The 17,217-nt window shown below is 44.6% G+C and overlaps 1 non-coding gene across 1 annotated transcript; it reads left to right on the forward strand.

Annotated features, from left to right (window-relative positions):
* Nucleotides 1–11,069: 11,069 nt before the first annotated feature.
* On the forward strand, nucleotides 11,070–11,142 carry TRNAG-CCC (transfer RNA glycine (anticodon CCC)). The gene has a single exon. It is a non-coding gene; the product is annotated as a tRNA-Gly (tRNA).
* Nucleotides 11,143–17,217: the final 6,075 nt, after the last annotated feature.

A 17,217-nucleotide genomic window follows, 5' to 3' on the forward strand; every position in this document is an offset into this window, starting at 1 on the left:
TGAGGATTAGTAGATGCAAACTATCATATATAGAATGATGGACAAGGTCTACTGTATAGCACAGGGAATGATATTCAATATCCTGTGATAAACCATAATGGAAAAGAAAATGAAAAAAAATACAGGTATAACTGAATCACTGTGCTATACAGCAGAAATTTATATAGCATTTTAAATCAACTATACAACAATAAATCACATTTTTTTAAAAGTTATGGGACTTCTGTAGTGGTCCGGAGGTTGAGACTCTTCATGCTCAATGCAGGGGACATGAGTTTGATCCTTGGTCCGAGAACTAATATCCTTCATGCACCATGGTGCAGCCAAAAAAAAAGAAAAAGAAAGAAATTTTTTTCCATTGTAAATACAGGCAAAAACCTATAGTATCTGAAATAATACCTATGATTTTTTTCTTAAATAGAGATCATGGATATTTTCATCATATTTCAGTTGTAGATACCTCAAAATATTGTTTAGCCCCATTAATAATTCAAAATTAAAGTCATTATTAGACTAGGAATTCCCTAGAGGTCTAGTGGTTAGGACTGTGCTTTCACTGCCATGAGTCCTGGTTCAATCCCTAATCTCTAGTTGGGGAACTAAGATCCTGCAAGCTGTGTGGCTCAGCCAAAAAAAAAAAAACCCCACCTCATTATTAGTCTCACCGGTAGATCTTATTATTTAAGGCATAAATAAAGGCACAAATTACTCTGTCACAGCTTTGGGGTTCTTTCTAATTTTGATAACTGTATTTCAAAAAATTGGTTTCCTTTGTAATTTTGTTTTTTAATACATTCAAAAATATTATTCAGAGGAGTCTATAAGCATTGTGAGACTGCTAAAGGAGTCTAAAGTACAGAAAGAGATTAGGGTCCCTCCCTCAGAGGAAGACCCTGCTGCATTTAGAGTACATATAATCAGTGAAGGAAGACACACTCACAGAGCCTTAGAGCAAGACTATTCTTCCAGCACCAGTAAAATGGCTAAGAGCATGGAGTGAACCTGAGAGTTAGGTTTCAAGTTCAAATTCTGTCACTTCCTGGGGCTGCGGCAACGGACATATCCTCTGAACTGTGTGGCTATGCCCTTATCTAAAATACAAGTTGTGAAATTTAAATGAAACTTTGTATGTAAGTGATTAGCACAATGTCTGGTACGTAATAAGCATCTAATATTAATAGATAAATAATACACATCATTAATAATGACAATAATAATATTACAGTGACTATGATTCTTCATGACTTCCCATCAGTTCTGTCGAGATATGTTTTTGTCTCAAAATATTCATCACTAAGAAATCCAGTTCAATTAAATCCAGTTGAATTACCAGTATTTATTAGGAAACTGTTGTGTGTGCTGCGCTCTATACTGAGCGCTGAGATTGTAAGATAGGTAAGGCCTGGCTCCCTGCCCTGTAGCTCATGGTCTAGCTGGAAAGACAGTCATGTAAACAAACAATTATGATAACTTGTAATAAGTGCTAAACATCAGCACTAGCAAAGTGCTGCGAGAATTTGGAAGACAGCGGGATTAGCCGGCCAAGGCAGGGGCAGCTGAGCTGGAAGGCCTCACAGAGATGGTGATATTTGAGCTCTCCGGAAGAATGAGTAATGGCTTAGCAGCCAGAAAGGATATGACATGAATCAAAGCACAAGTCGGAGAATTGCCAGAGAATGTCAAGAACAACAGTTTTGCTAGAATGTAGGGTATGGGGTGGGGAGTGAATTAAGATGAGCTAAAACGCCATTTAACACCTGGGCTAAGTCAAGTGTTGTAGAAACCAGCTACGCAAAACACAGTCCAGGACCAGCAGCAGCTGTATCACCTGGGAGATGACTAAAAATGCACATCTTCAGGCCTCACTCGCAGACCTACCAGATCAGAATCTGCCTTAAGGAAATCCCCAGGTGATTTGTATGCACATTAAAATCTGAAAAGCACTGTGGTAGAATCTTAAATGCTAAGTTTAGATGTTAAGGTTTCACCCCATGGCCTGTATGTGTTATAGATTTGGTTTCTAGAAAGTAAGTCTAATAGCAACATGAACAAACAGATCGGAAGGTGGGGAGCAGGAAGACTAGATAAGAGACCCAAGTAAGGGCTCTGTTGAGGTAGAGAGGGCACAGAGCTGACAGATAAATGCCCTCTGGTCTTGCCTGTAGTTGTATGAGTCGTCATTACGTAGGAACAATTTCTTTGTATTAAGTACCTGCCATATTCCAAGCCCTGGGCTAGGTACTGAAGGGATGAAAATAAGCTTAAAGTGAAATCCTCTGAAATTTTTATCCTACATAGTGAGATGACAGAGACACATGAAAAGTTAACAACAAAAAGGATGTGGGTGGGTGTGTGTCTGTGTTACACATATTTATACACATACCTATATATGAATGTGATCTCCTTTCTTCAGGAATTTCTTCGCTGGAGTCAACCATAAAAAAGGCATCGTGAACACAGAAGAAATAAAGACTTGCACAGTAAATTAAGGAATGCAGTGAACATATAATCCCATGGTGTTGTTAAAGAATATATGAACATGTGTGTAGAAAACCATTGGGAAACTTGATATGAACATTACATTTCACTTTTATATAACAACGCATTAGGAGCTTGTTGGGAGCACCAGCTGTTGATGAGGTTCAGGAACGTTACTGCAGATCCCACCATTCTGAGAAAAATTTGGGAATAGTCTGGGCACTCCCTCTTAGAAAGGGCCATGAACCTAGACATACTGTAGACAAAGCTTTCTAATGACCGTGGCATGTCTGATTTTTAAGACATATATATTTACTTTATTTTTCCTTACTAGGATTATTACTATACTATGAAAAGTAAAACAAAAACAAGCAAAAAAAAGAATGCTGGTATTATTTCTCTCACAATCAACTAGTTTCTAAGTTTTTAGCAGGGAAGACTTTGGCACTTACCTGGCATATAACTCACTACTTACAGTACCACATTTCCTTCAGGTTTTAAGTTTTAAAAGATCACCACAGAGATCAAGTATATCCAATACTTTACCAAGTCAGTTCGCTTCCAATGAATCAAGGACCTAACAGTGACCACTGAGGTTTAAATTGCAATCTAACAACAGCACTTCTTTCCAATTAACTTTTTCTAAATAGAATAATGCTGTCCACTGTTCTGCTCCTGTCCCTACCTTCCCTGTCTTGGAACCAGGAGAAATGCCAGCCATCCTCTGGTCCCGACAAAGACCGAGGACAGAGGAGGTGAGCCGTGGATGGATTGCCAATTTCATGCTAGCTGTAAAAAGGGAAATACTAAAGCCACAGCAGTCTTTTTGAGAGCCCATTGATGCCAGGCACCACGAGAAGGAAATGTGCATTGGCAGCTTTTGTTATTTTTTAACTTGACCCTGACAATACCTGCTGTGCTACCTGTGCTTTCTGCCAAAGGAGTGTCAGATGCGGGAGGAAGTTTGCACACCTGGTGAATTCAACCTCACAATGCCTCTTATAGGGAGGAAGGAGAGAAAGGCAACTACAGAAAAGAGCACAGCCAAGAAACAGAACCTGGGGAGGAGGAGGAAGAGTAATGAAACAAACAATTTGGTGGAATTCTTGTGTGACATTTTCTGAGATCATGTTACACTCCAGCGACAGCAGTAATTAAGTATTATGGCAGCACTGGAGTGTGAGAATACGGCACTCCGGATTTGGATTTTTGTACCTGGAACTCAAAAGGAAATTTTGCACCAGCCACTGTGTCTCTGATTTTGATGCCCTGTTTGACTGGGCTGTTCCTCTGTGGAGTTCCCAACCACGTGTAATTAAACATCACGTGGTTTCTTAATGGACTGTCCTTTCCACAAAGGCCTTTTTTGAAATTTACAATCAGTACGTCTGTAGAAAATACGAAGTAATTGCCTTTGCCTATTCCAGTGATACTGTGACCATTTCTTTAACAGCCCTGTTGGTTTGATTGAGGCAATTGGAGGGGCTGAGGGAGAGGTTAGTTTCAAAGATGGTCAAGCCAAAGCCAAGCTTGTTAGCAGTAACTGTCACACAACAAGGCCAGGACACAGGACATCATATACAGCTTCAACAGCCACAGACCCGGGGACCCACGTATGTCCTGAGGAGCAGCTTAAGTGCTCCAACCTCCCTCCACATGCTCAAGTCACCCTGAGGGACTTGAGAATGGAGCATACAGACTATACTGCTGTTCACTGGAACATCTAAATTCTATTTGAGTATGTTTAGCGGGAAGGAAATGGCAACCCACTCCAGCGTTCTTGCCTGGAGAATCCCAGGGACGGGGAGCTTGGTGGGCTGCCGTCTATGGGGTCGCACAGAGTCGGACACGACTGAAGTGACTTAGCAGCAGCAGCAGCGGGAAGGAGTGGGGAAAGTACTTTCATTCTTGAAAGTTATTAAACTAACAATTGTCACTTAGAAGTTTCCACACTTTTTTTTTTGGCTGTGCTGGGTCTTCCTCGTGGCACAGTCTTCTCCAGTTGTGGTGTGCGGGCTCCCTAGTTATGATGTGCGGGTTCAGTTGCCCTGTGGCATGTGGGATCTTAGTTCCTTGACCAGGGATTGACCACGTCCCCTGCATTGGAAGGCGAATTCTTCACCACCGGACCACCAGAGAAGTCCTTCCGTACATCTTTAAACCCAGCAGCGTTTCCCCTTTAACTCTGAAGCTTCTGTCTCCTGTAACGACCACCTATAAATGTGTTCTCCCATAAACACGAATGTGAGCTCCACAGGAGCCGAAACCTTGTGTATTTCAAACCTAGGAGAATGTCTAATACAAAGAAGACCCTCAAATATTCACTGAATGAATAGATACATCTTTATAATGGTCCCAGTTTTCTTAAATCCTAATGAAATTTTAAGCAGAAACTTAATTTTACATCAATTTGACATCTGAGAATCCTTTCCTATGGCCATTCTAACATCCATTTTAATGTCTCTGAAACCAGAAAAACATTATGATTTTATTTGTCATGTAATTTGTTAATAATGCAGTTAGCGCTGTTTGGCGAAATTTAGAGCAAGCATGAGAAATGACAATGAGCTTGGTTATTCTTTGAAATTCCTGAAGAGGTCATAGTTGAAATGTCTTCAAGGCAAATGCTGACTCAGTAAATAATTACATTTCCTTGTAGAACAAATGCAAATCTAAATTAACCTACAAAAATCTCTTTGGCAGTAATAATATTAGTATTAGGACTGTCAAAAGAACTGAAAAAAATACATTTGGTGTTAAATAAGCATATAGTTAGTACATCGTAGAGGGAAACTCATAGAACCTAATAGGTCATTTGGCAGCAACTCCAGCCCTCTACTAGTGCTGGACAGTTCCTGAGATTTAAGTCCAAGAAGTTCTTCCTTCTCTAGCTTTAAAAGTTCTAAACTGAAGATGGTGCCATTTCCCATCACTGACAGATTTCCTGTTTCCATCAATTTACTCCAAATTAGCCTGCTGGACGATTCTTCTGCCTGTCTGATGGGTGATACCTTTTCAGGCACTTGCAGGCAGTTGTCAGGTCTTTGTTCCACTGTAAGACATCACAAAGGTCTTGCCTCCTTATCCATGCTCTCAGAGACACGTTTTCATTTTGCAACCTTAAACAAATTGCTTGCATGGTGTGTGCTGAAGCACTGTGAAAGCTGATGACTAAAATTTCACTCTTTGCAAATATGGTCCATTTTGCCTATTCAGGCTTTCTTGAGACATCAGTCCCTCTAGCCACTTACTCATTTTACCTGCAATTCCTTAGAGAGCTGAATTGCCATCTTCAGTAAATTCATTTGAACAAATTTCATTACCCTGTTCTCTTCTCCTTCTGCCATCATCCATACTAGTTGATTTGCATAAAGTCTTTTTATTCTCAATTTTTCTCTTCTGTTTTTAAACCAAGAGCCCAATTTACAAGGTCTTTATTACTTCATTACTAAATTACTTCACCTCACTCTTTCTGTTCAATGCCAGTTGATAAGGCAGGAAACGTGAAATGCAATGACAGCCCTATTTAAGCCACATCTAAAAGAAAATTAAAAGTATACGTTGATAGTGTTTTCAGAGATGGGGAGGAGGTAATAAACATTGCCCACAGAATGAACTAACCTACATTACATGCGAATAAAGAGGCCAGTATCATTCTTAACTAAAGCAAGAACAGTTTGTTGTTCAGAGTGCTTGGAGCCAGGAAAAAACCACTTGCAGTGATGAATAAAGACTTTAACTCTTATATGGAGAGGACCAGAGGTATGATTTTAAGATAGTAGGGTTGAAAATTCCCTGGCAGTCCAGTGGTTAGGACTCCATGTTTCTACTACAGGGGGCATGGGTTCAATCCCTAATAGGGGAACTAAGATCCTGCATGCTGAGCCACCAAATACATTGTCTCATTACCCCTTGATCCCCTTGTAAAATCCCTTCGTTCTTACTTCCTTCTTTCCAAACATATTTGCAGAGTTCAAAATCCTTATGGTTTCTACCAATGCTGAACAAAAAAAACATAGACTCTTCATGATAAATGCAAACAGAATACAAAATAATTTAATCTATGAAGTTACATAAAACATATAGTTTGACACATATTATACACTATTATATACTCACTGCTCTTGCATTCTTCATGTTACATCTGTGATCCTGTCCTTTTAACAGGATGAATACAGTCAGTCCTGTACAGTACATTTAAAGGATGAGTACAGTACATCCTTTCAACAGGATGGCGTCTCTGACTAAACTCTGCTGGCCAGTGACTGACTACAATGACAATGACAATAATGGTGACAATAATAACAAAGAGCATGGACTGAGCACTTATTGAGCTAAGTGCTTCAATGGCCATAGCAACTGGGAAAATATAAACTATTATTTTTCCTGTTTTACAGATGAGGACACTAGGGCGCAGAGGGGTTAAATTATCTTCATAAGGACAAATATCTACAAATACCATCATAGAGGAGCTTGAATTCAAACCCAAACAATTCAACTCTAAAGCCTAAATGCTTCACTGCTATCCTTAACTGCTCCTCTGGCGAAGCTAGGGGCAAATTTCTCAAATAATGAAAAGCACATACTAACTTACGTTTTCTAAGGCACCTGGAAGTTATATCTCCTTATTAAATAATGTTGTATGAGGTTTTCCACAATGTTAAGAGAGCTAGTGAAGTGAAGTTGCTCAGTCGTGTCCGACTCTTTGCAACCCCATGGACTGTAGCCTACCAGGCTCCTCTGTCCATGGGATTTTCCAGGCAATAGTACTGGAGTGGATTGCCATTTCCTTCTCCAGGGGAATCTTCCCAACCCAGGGATCGAACCCAGGTCTCCCACATTGTAGACAGACGCTTTACCACCTGAGCCACGAGGGAAGTTCTTAAAGAGAGCTAGAAATATAGGCAAAAACCACGATGTAATTTGTATATGAAGTTGGGATAAAATTAAGCAAAGCTCAGAAAAAGCTAAAAGTATTCAGACAAGATGAGCATGTCCACACGGGAAGTTATAGACATTCCTTAGCACCAAATCCACTCAAGTTATCAATGGACAACATGGATGTAAAAGTTCAAGGCCTACAATAAAAACTGGTAAATTTGCCACTTTGGATAGATCTTTCAAAGGCTGAGTAAATCACCCAGTCCAACGCTCTGCTTATTGATTTAAGACATACGCAAATGTCCCATTAAAATTAGGGAGACTGATCCCCTCTTCACCATCATCATCTTGAAGAAGTGGCAGCATTAAGCAAGAGAACAAAAGCCTAGACTCTCCCTCTTTAAGGTTTTCGACTCTATCCAGACCCCTTCATGGAGCAGACAAATACTTAAGAAAAATAGTCCTGAAATTGTAAGCCCTTGCAAATACTCTGAACATGAGTTTGACTCTTGTCTGACCAGGCAAATGTTGTGACTCTCTTTATGCTTTCTGAACATTATATCGTTAAGACACTAGAGCTGAGGCCAATCTTAAGCAGTAACAACCCTTCATTTTTTAATCTTCTGTCTTATTTCCCCAAAATCAATTAGGCAACTGCCCAATATTAGAAAATGCACCACTTTAGCCATCAGTGACTGGTGGTCCAGCGGTTAAGGATCCAGCTTGCAATGCAAGGGACACCGTTTGATCCTTGGTTTGGGAAGATCCCATATGCCACGGAGCAACTAAGCCCGTGCACCAAAACCACTGAGCCCACATGCTGCAACTGCTGAAGGCTGTGTACCCTAGACCCTGGGCTCTACAACAAGAGAAGCCATGGCAATGAGAAGACTGCACACCGCAGTGAGGACTAGCGCCTGCTCGCCACAGCTAGAGAAAGCCCACGTACAGCAACACTCACCACAGCCAATACATAAATCTTTCTAAGGGGTGTCCCTTTACCAAATGTATACAATGCACTCATCCTCTGATTAGTATTTATAGCTTAGGTTTATTTAGTGTATCATTTTGAGGAGAAGTTACCAAACAACACAATAGGGTTTGCAAATACCAGTTAATTAAAAAGATAGGGCAGCAAACAAATAGTGTGGGAATGAAGTTATGGAACAATATAGCGAGATGCTTCTGGGACACTGTTTGCTGATAACTGAAGTTCTGCATAAATCAAGCTGATCTTTGATCCTGTCCAAAGGAACTTCTTGCTAAAAATACCTAAAACAATTTGGTTTTACTTTTACCAACAATGATCCAATGATCCAACTTCCAGTACTTGGACCTTAAAAAACATATTATTAAAATAGCTGCAGTATTTTTGAAACCTCTCCATTTTTTAAAAAAAATCTGTCAATTCTCTCTAGAGCCATCTAACAAAATCAAAATCAAACAGAATCATTACAATTAGTATATTAGAGTAGCAGGGGGCAGAATAATTCCACAAAGTAGTAATGGCAGATTTTTATGACTTCAGCTAGAGCTGAGTACACTGGAATATGAGGCTCCTACTCTTCCCTCTACACATTCGGAAGTTTAAATAGTAGTAGTTTTATTTTCCCTGCAGGTCATTTAGCCAACCCCCTCTGGGCATCAACACACAGGACAGCTTTTGTTTTCAGTACACCCCTTTCCTTTATTCTCCACGGCTGCCTACTTCCACTCTCCTTTCTAGCCCTGAACTGATACCAGGTTAATATATGGTGATCTGAACTGACCATATTAGAGACGGCAAAATAAACGCCATTTTCAAAACAAGGAAACCAATTCTACACAGAGCATTGCCTTTTGTTTAAAGTGCATATTCCCTCTATTGTTTGGCAAAAACATTCATTTCCAGAGGCTTTTTCTAGTCATAGTTACAGCAGTGTTGTTCAAAGTTTATTGGGCTGGGAACACACAAGGTTACCTTTTCAACCTTTCTAATTTTTATTGGATTCTAAGCTCCTACATCTTGGCCCTCGGGCATTTTCATTGATAAAGCCCTCCTACCTTCTAGTCCAACAAAGACCAAAGACTTTGGATATGAATTTTTTAAAGTAACCACTGGAGAAGAGGCTTCAATTGTATTGGCCCAACTGGCAATCTGTGGAAGGCCACACGAATTGCTCAGAGATAACGCCCTGCCTTTCACCTCGCGGTCACCAGTTTGAGTCAAGCAGAGATTAACAGTGTCCAACGGTTGTTATCATCTGGTGATGGCTTGGGAGCTGATATGAAACAAATTGCTAGTATCTTGCGTCTACTTGCCTGAGGTCGCCTGGTTCAGGCTATTTGATGGACCAGATCCAAATCTTAGCTGCAATGGTTCCTCTAAATGGAAGCCTCTGTGCAAAGATCAAATGCTAAATAAACCGTAGATTATACTTCTTCTTGCATTAATGGAAGATATCCTCTCAGACAAAGTTTGAAGTAAGCTGGGGAGTTCTAAGTGGGGAAAGTGGGCAAGATCTGCTATTCCAGAAGAAAGGCCTCTAAGTATTTAATTTAAATTCTATCCTGGGTCCCCTAGAGGTGATTATACCATCTGATCTTGAATTCCTCTCCTGGATAGTATAGTCATGCCCTCCTTCTGACTCAGTCAGAAGGTCCTACACCTCCCTTATCTATTGTGTTGTCCATGTTTGACAGTTGTCAAGCTTGAAAATGAAAAACTTTTCAACAGATAAATATGGGAACCTGGGCATAGTTGGAATATGCACACACATTTAAGTATTTGCAGAGAGATGGGCATGAGTTTGAGCAAGCTCCGGGAGTTGGTGATGGACCAAGAAGCTTGGTGTGCTGCAATCCATGGGGTCACAAAAGTCAGACACGACTAAGCAACGGAACTGGCTGACTGAGAGAGAGAAAGACAAAGAACAAATCCACATTAAATTTCCTGAAATATTTAATCAGAGTCAGAAAATATCTTATTATTGTTGATTGTTTTGATTAAAAAGTCTTTTGGATCTGAATCATTAAAATATTTGCTTCAATTTTCTACTTGACATTTCATGCAAAATACTATTAGAATAAATCTTGGCTACTTCATTCATTAATTTAATGTGTTATACCTAAACAGACACATGAACAATAATTCAAACTGGGCCTAACTAGGTAGAATTTAGAAATAAAGGGACTTTTAAGATTATTTTGTTTAAAGAAAATTAAAGGTTTCTGAAAGTCAAGGGTAGAGTCAAATTTTACAGGACTGTCACCTTTTTTGTTACCAAGTTTACCCTTCATTCACAACCTATAAAAACCAATGGCTCTTAATTTGGAGTTTTTACAAACCCTTTTGTGCTTCCCAGTTGACTCAGTGGTAAAGAGTCCACCTGTCAAGCAAGAGACATAGTTTCCATTCGTGGGTTGGAGGAAGTCAACCCACTCCAGTATTCTTGCCCGGGAAATCCCAAGGATAGAAGAGCCTGATGGGCTACAGTCCACAGGCTCACAAAAAAGCTGGAAGTATGACTTAACAACTAAACAACAACAAACCCTTCTATGAATCTGGTGAAAGCTATAGATCTTCTGTCCAGGAATTAAAAAAAAAAATACAGTTACACAAACCAAAGAAATTTTTGTACAATTGAGTTAACATCCTCTAAAATCTATTCACAAACAACCATCCCCAAAAGGATACCTGAAACACAGGGGTAAGAATTTCGGAAGGGACTTTCCTGGTGGTCCAGTGGCTAAGACTCTGTGCTCCCAATGCAGGGGGCCCAGGTTCGATCCCTGGTCAGGGAATTACATCCCACATGCTGCAACTAAGACCTGGTCCAGGCAAATAAATAAATATTTTTTTAAAAGAATTTCTGAAAAAGATATCATCTCAGACAACTTCAAGTAAGAGTACATACTTTGCATCTTTATCAATACATATGAAGAAAAGCAAAAAAAAAAAAAAAAGAGAGAGAGAGAGAAAGAAAGCAATGTGCTCTCTTAAAATGGGCAGAAATCAAGATTATTGGTTTAATCAGGCCAATTATTTGTCCTTGAAAATGGTGAATACATGTTTGTATCAAAATGGTGAATACATGTTTGTACCAAGTTTTCTCAATCTCAAAATTAGAGAGCTTTAGAGTATGTCCAATTTTAAGACCAAACAAGGCCATGATTTTGCTAAAAGTTAATTATCAAACAGATTGAGTCTTTGTTAGCCTTCTAAAACTTGAAGTGGCCAACTCAGACTAAAATTTAAAACTGTTGTTGTTGTTCAGTCACTAGGTCCTGTCTGACTCTTGCAACCCCATGAACTGTAGCTGGCCAAGCTCCCCTGTCCATGGGTTTTTCCAGGCAAGAATACTGGAGTGGGTTGCCATTTCCTTCCCCCAAATTAAAAATAGAATCCACTTAATCAGCAAGATCTACTGAAAAATAAATTTAAATTAGAGACTTGGATTAATTTAAAATTCTAAAATGTGATTCTTATTTCCAAAATAACCTAATTTCACTTTAGACATATATGTAATACACATGTATATATGTGTAATTTCTATATTACACATATAAATATATATAAGTGCCCCAAATATCTGCCTACCATTAAAAAAAAAAAATCCTTACTACTTCCACAGCAGTAAAAATGGCTGAAATTCCTAACCAAACATAACTCAAAAGTTATAAAATCTTTCAGATTAGTGGCCAAGAAGGACTCGGGGGAGTCCTTTACATGTGCATCCTTGGTCTTCACAACTATCTCAAAATTCATTTTAGGTGATTTTGTCAGTCAGTCGTCAAAACGTACCATAGTGCCCTAGCACGAGTGGCCACTCCACTCACCAGCTGGCAAGGCCGTAAGTTGGAACCGGAAGCCGCTGCCAGCCGGCTGCCCAAGCTCTCGGGGCTCGGGTGGGTGCACTTGCTTGGGGACCCGGGATGGTGCCGGCTATACCTCGTGGCCCTGCACACTCGGTTCCCGGCTCCTAGCTCAGGCCCGGCGCGGTAGACAGGGGTTATGCCAGGTCGCGAGCTCTAAGGACAAGCCTGTTTCAGTTCTTGCATCTTTCACCACAAGAAGCTTGAGAGAGGAAGTTTGGACTTCGGAGCCAGCCCAGCGTGGGGCTGCGGTCAAGGCACGAGGTGAGAAGAGCGCCCACGACATACGGACGGCGAGGGGCGGAGGTGGGGGTGGGGGGCAATGATTTTGATGGGTCAACGGCGACGTGGGCGCAAAGAGACTTCTGCTGCCATTTGTGCGCGATGCGCCCTTGACTGAGGGGACTCTCCCGGCGTCCTTACATCACACCCCCATCAGATCCTCGTGAAGACCATGGATGCGGTTGGAGAAAGAAGAGCACGCGGATCGCAGGCTCCTGGGTCTTCCCCGCTTCCGCAAGGAGGCACAATGCTCTGCGGACCAAGCCTCGCCTCTGCCAGGTGGGTGTGACCCACAGTCTACCACTCCGCAGGGGATCCGGCGGCACCACGTGTGACCTGGAGCATGGCTGGGGCGCTGTGGGTTCGAGGCCCACTTCCTGGGCTGGTGCCCGTCGGCTGCATGGGTTGCGGGGGCCGGGGGGTCGTGATCTTGATATCCCAGGCAGCTTGATCTGTAGGCTACCTCTCAGCCACTCTAGTAACTCCTGGCCTCCCCTGGTACTCTCTCCGGCCTCGCCAAATGACCTTAGCCTGGGGACGGTGCGCGGGGAGGGGAGGCCCCTGGGGCAATGCCCGGGTGTTGCAATGCCCGAAGGCCCTGCTTTTTTGGGGTCTTCCGCTTAGTTTGCGGGGTGAAAGGTGGGGCTGGAGAATGGGAACGCAATGCACTTGTCACTTGTTTTCGTTGAAACCCGGGAACCCCCTCCCTCCCTGGCGCCGCGGCCGCTGCCAGGGCGTCCTTAGAGCAGTCGGCTGCTCGCGTCCTGGCCGGAAAGCTTCCCCGCGGTCTGCAGAAGAGGGGAGCTCCGCGAGTGTTCGGGACGCCGCAGGCCTTGTCGGAGCTAGCCAGGCAGCCTCTTCACAAGCTCTGCTCTGAGGCGGCTCTAAGAGTCCCGCGGAGGAAGCCCCAGATTTAGGGCAAACCCAAATCTCAGGCAAGGCCCTCGATCTGCCCCGGCCACAGCTTTTCGGCCTTCGCTCCCTTAATAGCCGGGATGGGAGGGGCGGTGGCTGGGACCCGCCCCTCTTAACTTCTGAGGTTGACCTAAAGCCTCCAGGCAAGTTTTCCCCTCTGGTTTCCAGAGCTCTATGCGGTAGTTAAATACGGTTAAATGAAGAACACAGAAGTCTCCCTCTCGGCTCTGCGGAAGAACGCTTCTTAAGAGCATCGCTGCTAAGAAGACGTTTGGCTGTAAGCTGATAATCAGGTAGCTGTGGTCGGACATCCACTCCAGAACCTCGCTGCTGAGGGGCCATGTTATCACACACGACGTCCATTAGGCCCAGTAATCCTCTATCAACGCATTTTAGAGCCATTTGAATGTTAAGGCGATTTTTATTAATGGCCCAGGAGCCTAAAATGTGACTATTGGCTCTAGGAACAGATTTTAACAACTGGAGGCTGCTATGAGTGATTTTCAGAGTAGCTTGAGGCCTCTGGAGATTCCAGTTGAGAGATTGGAGGCAGGGCCTAAGGGGGAGACTTCACTCCACCCAATCGCTGTCTCTATGGGACATTTTCTGGCCTTTAACTCGGGGACCAGGGTTGGAGGGTGAACAGACCCGCGGGGTGCAGAGTCTACTGCTTCTGTGGGATTTGCTGGTCCCATCATGGGCAGTTCAAAGGGGAAAAACAAAAAGGCAGTAGTATAGGTGCTAAACACTCTCATCTTATTTTTCAAGTCTTCTGCAGGAAAGGTTTTCTAGTAATGTCAAGGAGGTTAACAAGCCTATTTTTAGCCAAAAGGCCACATTCCCACTCCTAAGCAGGCAAACTAAGTCTAGGACACTGGAGAGGTGGACAGAGGATTCCACTTGATTCTGGGATAGCTTTTTTCCCCCCTTGTGGTGCTGAAACAGAAGTGAATTCAAACTTTGGCCACTTAGTATTATATTTGCTATGGCATTCTTTTCCCCCCCTTTGTTGTTTTCCTTCCACTGAGAATTGAAGGTAAAGGATGGGGAAGATTAAGGAATAAAAGAGAGTCACAGACCTCATGCACTTCAACTTTCCCTCTAGGAGAAAAACAAAATTCGAAGCTGACCCTCCCCCTAGTGATAGCCTGGCCTCTCTGGCACCTGCAGTTATCTTTGACCAAATGGGTTGGACCTGGTAGGGCTCCTTTATTTGAACTTACTTATTGTTTGTTTGCAGTCAACAGTGGGTTGGTTTTTAAATATAAAGCACACTGCTTGCAAGAGAGGAAATCTGGCTAATTCTCTTTAGAACTGGGGGCACCTCCCTGGCTTGTGGGGACCACTGCATAGGGGAAGCCCTTTTAAATGCATGCCTTCTTTCTTCTCCTCTCCAGCCATTTCCCCATACAAAAGCTTCCTCCAGCCCTGTGATGGGTTCCGTTTCCTTCGAACTGCTTCCACCAGAAAAACTGCCCTTTACAGTGTCGAAATTTCATTTTAATCAGGTTAAAACCGAAAACCCACTTATTATTTTAAGGCCTCGTGTTGCTATTAACAGGCAGTTTAGAAGAGATGCTTCAAGCAATGGTATACAATGTGTCTCAATGCACCAGGAGCACTATGGTTTCACATGTAGTGTTAATTCTGTCCGAGACAAATCCCATAATCTGTGCCGTTTCAGAGCCTAATACGGAAAAACATCGGGGTGGGTTTTGTTTGGGGTTTTGCTCTCTCCATCCCAGGGGAACGTCCCAGGGGCTCCCCGTCTTTTATATCATGCTAACCTAAGGGCACAAATGGGGCAACTGGAGGAATCAGGTTTTATCAGGGCACGCTGCGCTGACAGCGTTCTGGCCGTTGAAGAGAAGAAAAAGAAGTGTTCAAGACTCTGGTCGCAGATCTGGGCATGCAGATGCGTGACGGGGGGCGTGGACCCTTTGTGGTACCAGACAGCTGTTCTACGTAAAGGTTTTGGAGGAAGGCGTGAAGCAAGCCGGGGTCAGGGCTGAAACTGACCCTGCATCTCCGCATTTTAGTGATTTTCTAAGACTTCAGCTTCCATTTGTGTGGGATGCGCCTGTCTCCGGCCCGATTCCTTTGTGTTTCTCCTTTGCATGATTAAAACACGCCTCTGTACGCAATAAATCACCACCTCACACTGGAACGCCTGGTTTTGGGTTACAGCTTTGTCCGGGTAACAACAGTGAGGTTTTCAAGCGGGTGTTAGACGCGGGTTCAAACCTGCGGTGCGCGCGCCGGGGCCAATCGCCCGAGCGCCGGCTTCTGGTTAAGTGGAGGCGGGAGCAGCTCTGCGGCCCTGCGCTGCAGGTAACCGGAACGGGCCACCCGGAGCTGTCTGGGACGCCAGAGGCAAGGTTTTCTTCTCCCAGAACTGGCCTCCGGCCTTAAGGGCAGTTGAGTGCTGCGCCGGGTCTAAAAACGAAGTCAGGATATCTGGTTTAAAGAGGAAATCTAGAGACGTCGGAGAAAAGGGTTGCGCCAAGGGTAACCGTGAGTCCCACAGGCTTCCCCCTGAAAGGCTCAGCTCAGAGCCGAGGAGCCCCAGGCAGGGCAGAACTCACCCAGACCCACTAGCCCAAGCCCCAAACTTTCCTGGAGGATCCCTGGGGCCCCAGGCAGGCTCAGCTGGACCCCACCTCGGCGCCACGTCTGCTCAGGACACCCGAGGCCCAAGGCGCGGCGGGAGTCCCCGCTGTGGCGGCGGCGGCTGCCTCGCCCTTCACCCCCAGTGGGAGACCCAGCAGTCTGCGGTGCTTCCTCCCAGGGAGGGGGCGAGGACGGCGAGAGGCCGAGGGCCCCGCCGCGCCGTCTCCTCCTCTCTGGCCCCCTCTCCCGGGCCCCTCAGGCCCAGATCGCCCTCTTCTCCTTCGGCCTTGGCTTCCGTTCCTTCTAGCTCCGGGCGTTAGTCTCCGGGCCTGGCCACACACACGCACCCCAAGTCCGTCCGCCCACCGAACTCAGCCAGGCAGTGAAGTCACGGGCCAGGTGCGCCCAGGCCCACGGCTGACCCCGAAGGGCTCAAGGAGCGCTCCTCCCGGCGCCGGCGGTACACGAGTCTCCCCGCAACCCACAGCGCCCGAAGCCGCGAGGGAGGCCTGAGGACCGGATCGTGAGGTGGGCTACGGCTCGGCCGAGGTTGCGACCAGAGCCGGAGCCAGCCCAGAGAGAGGGGACGCCGGAGGACAAGCGCCCCAAAGGCCGCCCCAGCCCGGCCTGCAGGGCTGAGCGGGGCCCAGAGGGCGGCGCCAGCCTGGATAGCCACTTGCGCCGCGGGCCCCCGGGACAGATATGGGAGTGCTCTTCCCGGCTAACTCCGATCCGGGCATCGAGACTTAGAAACCGCAACCCTGAAAACTCGCCGTGGACTCGGTTCCAGTGCCGCCTCGCCGCCAAGTCCTCGGAGTCCCGCGCGGGCCTCCGGGGTTGAGGGTGGGCAAAGCCGCAGGAAAGGCGAGATTAGAGGGAAGCGATGGGGGTGGGGTGGGGTGGAGGAAACTGACCATTATCTCAAACTCCGACGTTTCGAAAGCCGGAACTTAATTGACTTGATTGGATTTCTCTTCTTATCTTTGAAGGGGCGAAACACTCCCAAGGTGAAATACAAAGGGCCCAGAATCTTTGCGGGAAAGATCAAGATTTGGGACTACAGATCTTTGTAAAGCAAACTAGCCCACCCTCACCTGCACCCCTCAAAACGAAGATTACATCAACGTTCAAGTCTTTGTTGGTCTCCAGACAGTTGAAATAGCTCCCTGACGCCTGTGGAGGGTGGCATCATTTCGG

Source organism: Bos javanicus, chromosome 10, assembly GCF_032452875.1.
Source record: "Bos javanicus breed banteng chromosome 10, ARS-OSU_banteng_1.0, whole genome shotgun sequence".
Taxonomy (NCBI): Eukaryota; Metazoa; Chordata; class Mammalia; order Artiodactyla; family Bovidae; genus Bos; species Bos javanicus.